Source organism: Camelus bactrianus, chromosome 6 (genome assembly GCF_048773025.1).
Source record: "Camelus bactrianus isolate YW-2024 breed Bactrian camel chromosome 6, ASM4877302v1, whole genome shotgun sequence".
Classification (NCBI taxonomy): Eukaryota; Metazoa; Chordata; class Mammalia; order Artiodactyla; family Camelidae; genus Camelus; species Camelus bactrianus.
In genome coordinates this window covers 53,036,965-53,042,586 of record NC_133544.1, presented here as the reverse complement: position 1 = coordinate 53,042,586, position 5,622 = coordinate 53,036,965, and the positions used below count along the sequence as shown (strand labels likewise).

General features: G+C 40.9%; 1 long non-coding RNA gene across 1 annotated transcript; it reads right to left on the bottom strand.

Moving 5' to 3' along the window:
- Positions 1-1,985: 1,985 nt before the first annotated feature.
- LOC141577811 (uncharacterized) lies at positions 1,986-4,639 on the bottom strand. Its single transcript, XR_012507280.1, has 3 exons — positions 4,481-4,639; positions 3,524-3,576; positions 1,986-2,304 (listed from the first exon to the last, which is right to left on the bottom strand). It is a non-coding gene; the product is annotated as an uncharacterized LOC141577811 (long non-coding RNA).
- Positions 4,640-5,622: the final 983 nt, after the last annotated feature.

The following is a 5,622-nucleotide window of genomic DNA, read 5'->3' as shown; positions in this document are numbered from 1 at the left end:
TCATTTTTTCTCTTATTAAGAAAATCAGGGCCGATAAGAAAGAGAAGCATACTGTACAGCACAGAGAACTATATTCGATATCTTGTAATAGCCTATAATGGAAAAGAATCTGAAAAGGAATAGATGTATGTGCAACTGAATCACTTTGCTATACACTTGAAACCAACACAGCACTGTAAATCAACTATACTTCAATTAAAAAATTAAATTAAAAAAAGAAAAACGTGTTTTTAAAAAAAAAAAAGAGTCAGAAGATCTTAATTTCATCCCCACCTCTGCTCCTAGCACCTGAGAGACAGAGAGCTGCTGAATCTCTCTGGGCCTGCATATGCTCCTGGATAAAATGAGTGGGGTGACCAGATGTTCTCTAAGACCTAGGACACTAAAGTGTAGCAAGACTACAATGTGTATTCCTTATAAGAAAAACTAACCTCTGGCCCATACATGAGGTTCCAATATGCTTAGAACATGTGAGCAGCTTCTGCCTCATGTCACAGATGAGCTTTAAAGTCACAGAATGGTGTGGCTTCAGAACAGTTTTGGTAAATAGCATCAGCTAAACGTTTAGACCATTTTAGAAAATAATTGCTATTTTTTAGTATGAATACCATTTTCCCTTATTCCTTTTATTTAAAATGAGATTGTGAGCTTAACATAATTGTGACCTCAAGAGATAATGCTAATTCCATTCTTTATTGTGAATGTATCACAACCAGTACATCATGTCAGTGAGAATACAGTATTTCAAAATAATGATGTGGCTTTATTCCAAGGATCTCAATTACAGACAATCTAATGCTGTGGTCATTAAAGAAAAAATCCTTCCTAGGTGGCTCCCTGAGTTATTCCTCTCTATAAGATGTCATTCCTTGAATAGAGACAGTGGATACCACTCTTTTAATATAAATGCATGGGCTTTACTCTTTGTTCTATACACTAACATTTTGAACAAGTGGTTTAAAATTTTTTTTTTTATTTTAAAGAAAAACATGAGCTGCTTTTCAGGTTTAATGTTCCCACCTCTCTCAAATTTGAGATGAAAATATTTTTGTACATGCGGCTTCTCTTGCAGGTAGCATTCATCCTTCAGTGCGTGGGCCAAACCCTCCCCCACTGCATATAGCTCATTGCTTATCATGTCTATAAAGCATAGTGGGTTGACTATGGGGAAAATCAATGACAAAATGGAGTGTAAGGAGAGAAAATTGTGGACAGAAGGAAGCAGTGATTAAAATGGAAATGATGGTCAGGAGCCACCATTGTTTTACCCAGGTGCTTTGTTGGCAGGCAGAAAAAAACTTTTCTATCAAACTCCACCTGAATTCTTTCAACGACAATGATGCAAAGAAAATACACCGTAATTATGAGCAGGAACATTATCCATTAATATGTTAATGAAGCAGGTTTGCTAATGGTGAGAGATCTGAATTTTAATAAAATTTTAAGAGCTTCTTGATTACGTGTTTGTTAGTCGATATGATCATTTAAAATTATCTCTAGGTGGCTTTACATGGAATAAAACCTACATTAGAACTGTTATTCTAAACAGGCCTTAATGAAGCAGGTGAGGATACCATCTGTGACATAAACACTGTCAGCCAGAAATTCACTTCAAAAGAAATGTAAACTAGTTAACAAGAAACATGTTATCATATCTGCCAGTAACAGCTTTCAATGTAGGTAATTTATTTATGCATTTACTTGCTAATTTTTTCAAACATTTGCTTGTGAAAATAATGTTCGATTGAATTAATGGATACTGCTTTTTAATATTGGAAGGGTTATTTTTCATTAAAAAGAAAAACAACTCTAGTGTCCTGTTTTGACAACATCCCGTACATAGGATGAAAACTGTTTTATCCACCAAAACCCAGCCGTCATTTGAGAAAAAAGCGGAGCCACCAAAAATCCGAAGTCAAACCAGAATCAGTATAGAAACCTCACTGATGTATCTTTATGAGTGGGAGAAATTGTATTACCTGTTATACAAGATGATTTTGGCATCAAAGGGACTGGTAATTCCCATCTGCCTCTCCAGAATGTGGACGAAGGTGCTTGGCGTCATTCTTCATTCTGCGCATTAGAAGCATGAGGCTCTGATCAGAGGCTGAGCCTGGATTACAACCCAGAGCTTCCGGAGAGAGAGCAGACGCTGAGGCGGCCGAGTGCTTCCCAGGTGTAGTGCATCAGCGCCACGAGCCGCCGGCCCCGAGTCTCTGAAGCGTGAAGGGTGTGTGCCGCCCTGGGCCTGCTTGTATCGCTGGGGGCCGTGGTCTGGGGGTGAGCAGGGCCCGAGTCTTCCCACTAGGTTGGAAGCAGTGATGAAGGTGTTAGTGAGGGAAAGCGAAAATCAATCCTAGAAACCTAGGAAGGGCGGCTAGGAGCCCAGTCTCAAGAGCTGGAAGCACCCACGTGCTTACCGGGCCAAGAATGAAGGAAAGCAAGGGTGGGGGGATGAGGAAGAGCAGAGACCTCCTAATTCTCCTCCTTGTCACTCTGAGACACTATGGAGAGAGGGTGCAGAGGAGCGGCTGCGACAGGGAATCACTTTCGAAGAAGCAACCCCATCTGAGAAACCAGAGATCTTCCTCCTGAGCAGAGTTCCTTCAGTAAAGGCGGGGATTCCCCAGGTTTCTTCATGTCTCAGTTTGTAATGCTTTTTGTTTGATGGTATCTATGAAACATATTTCTGTGGTAGTCGTTATGAATTGGTAATACTCTCTCAAGTTCTTGATAGGGTTTCTAATGCGATTTTTCGAGGGTCTTTTTTTTTTCCAGGTCGATAAGAAACAATTCAAGAAGGTAACTGGCCATTTAAATGGCTTCTAATTGGGCCCTGGGTGAGTTTCTTTGAGGGCATACTGCCCTCTAGGGGTTGAAGCACTTGGCGTGGAGGAGGATTTCAGAGGTGGAGGAGCCGTGTTTGAGCGAATGAAGTGCTTTCCTAGGTTTTTTTCATAAAAAACGATTCAATCTTTTCATCCAATTGTATTTCGGCTCTAGAAATATTTTATTTCATAGAAATTATCATGTATTCTAAAGGCTAAATAAAGCAGTATCAGGTTCAGTATAATACTCTTTCTCTCCCTCTTTTTATGTTTTTAAGACTCAGTATTTGCCATGATGTAGGGTGGGTGGGACAGAGAGAAAATGTACAGGCATTTTAAAACCATAATCCCCCAATACCTGATTATTCAGTGCAAATGTCTCTTACCCTTTATTGATGGCTACTCTCAGTAGGACCTTCCACATGCAGCCACATTAAACCCAACCTTCAGTTTTACTGAGTTGTTAAAGGACTGAAGTCAAGAAACATCAGAACCTCTGTTTGAACTCGTTTCCTTATTCCAAAATCAGTGCAGTCCCCATCGCCCCCAGAAAAATACAGCTGGCTATTGGTTAACTTTTAAACAACTTGTAATTTGACACTTTTCCTTTTAGGCTTCTCTGATTTTGTACAATAATCATAGCCTTAGTTTTATATGAAAGGATTTACAGATTGATCAATAAATATATGACATACCTTTTATCATTTGGCAACACATTTATCCAAAACCTCAATTTTGCTAACATAGCCTAGAAAGGAAACCAAATATGAAAATTAGTATTGTGGCATAGGCCAAGGACCAGAGAGAAAGCCAGGTCCAAGGACTGAGGGAGTGGGCCAGAATAACTTATAATAACAATAGAAAACAAAACTAGAGACACAGGGTAAATAATAAGAAAAACGGCATAAAATAGTTAAACAGTAGAATTGCGACCTCCGACCGCTGGGGTGCTTCATACCTCACAGGAGGACCACTTAGAGAATTGTGGGCCTTTCCAGGTGGGATATGTGCTCCCTTCCCAGAGGCTGCTCCCAGCTGGCTACTTCTCTCCCTATCCCCTGCCCCCTCACCCCTCCCACACTAAACAACATCAACAACAAAGAGGTCAGGGCAGGCTATAAAACTGTTCTTGCTGCTACAGACGCTGTGCTAGTGGAGAGGGAGTTTGTGGTGTGGAAAGCTACAGCACAGAAAAGGGTAATTCTCAGTTATAAACAGCTGCAGATGGCACTTTACACACAGTGTGCCCTGTACACACACACACACACACACACACACACGAGTAAATAACAGCAACACAGCACCTTAGATTTGAAAAGGACTTTACCAGTTGGTTTTCTAACTCAACTACCTAAAAGGCACAAATCCTTGTATGAGCTTCCCGGCCAGTCCTCTTAACTTTCAGCATGTCCTTCTCTAAATTACATTCTTTTAACTCTGCCTTTATCTTGAAATCCGCTAGTCCTAGCTCTGGCTGGTGCTGGTGGATTTGACAGCAAATATTTACAGCCAGACATATATTCCCTAAGTTCTGGCTCATTATACATAATAATAATAAGGAAGAACCCCACCCCTGCCCCCACACTTGGTGACCACGCCCCACCTCGTCCCCACCGCCTATTCCTAGTACGTTGTACGGAGTGCACACCTACCAGCGCAGTTGCTTTTCTGATGATGGTGTTGATGTTACCAGTGATTTTCACTCGTTTTTCACAACTCCTGAAAATGTCTCCTTGAAGTGGAAAAAACCAATGCTGACAAAGGTCTAAACAAAAGAAATCAAACCGTGTAGGGTCCTCTTCTTTGGCAAGAAGAACTGCTAGAGAAAGGGGGGGGAAATCTGTTATTTAATGATTGAAGTTGCCTTAGAAAACTGTCTGGCATCCTCTCTTCTCTTTTAAAAGATGCAGCTTTTAAACAAACTAGGTATAAATTGATCTTCGTTTGTGTGTGTGTGTGTGTGTGTGTGTGTGTGTGTGAAGAGACAGAGAGAGTGAGTCTCTCTCAATTGCTCACTTTGCCTGCTGTCTAACCTAATGCATCCTGCTACAACTTCAGGCCAGTACCTCTAGTCCAGACCTGAATCAAATGGACTATAGCTACTCAACACCTCCCCACCCTCGTCCTCATCTCTTTTTCCTTTGTAGGCATGAGTAACTTCTTTTCCTATCAAAAGGTTTATTTAGCCTTTGGGGATTTCTTTCTCAAATCTTTTATGAATTTAATCATCTTTGTCTGGAAAACATGGCTTAAGGTACAGGTTCAGAAAAATGGAGATGTAATATTCATCACCTCTCTCTAATGCTGAAATTAAAGAGGAATATCACAAAATTTATAAGGCGTTAAAAATGTTTATTGTTTCTTAACAACACTGGCTTTCTTATGACTCACCTTCTTCTGCCTAGTCATCCCTGTCCTCATTGTAAACCAGCTTAAGACCACAGCACTCACTATTACCGATGGATGGATTAACCTGTTTGGGCATAAAGAACAAAATGACCCAGAGTGAACTTACTGAGAAGAAATTTCCAAAGAAAATGCTGTACTTTCTCTTCCTTCTTTCCCTGGAGACCAGCCTGGTTCTAATTCAGGGTTAGGAATGAAGGTTTATGATGTCCCCAACCCAAGCCCAACCAGTCATCCCAGCAGAAAAAGGGCTAGAAGCCTGAGGCCCTTCTCAAACCACTGGCTCAGCTCAGACCCCTCTGGGAATACTTCGAGCTCCTCCCTGCCCCACCCAGGCCTGGTCCTAGAGCCCTGCTGCTTCATTCATCCATATACATTTTACATGGAT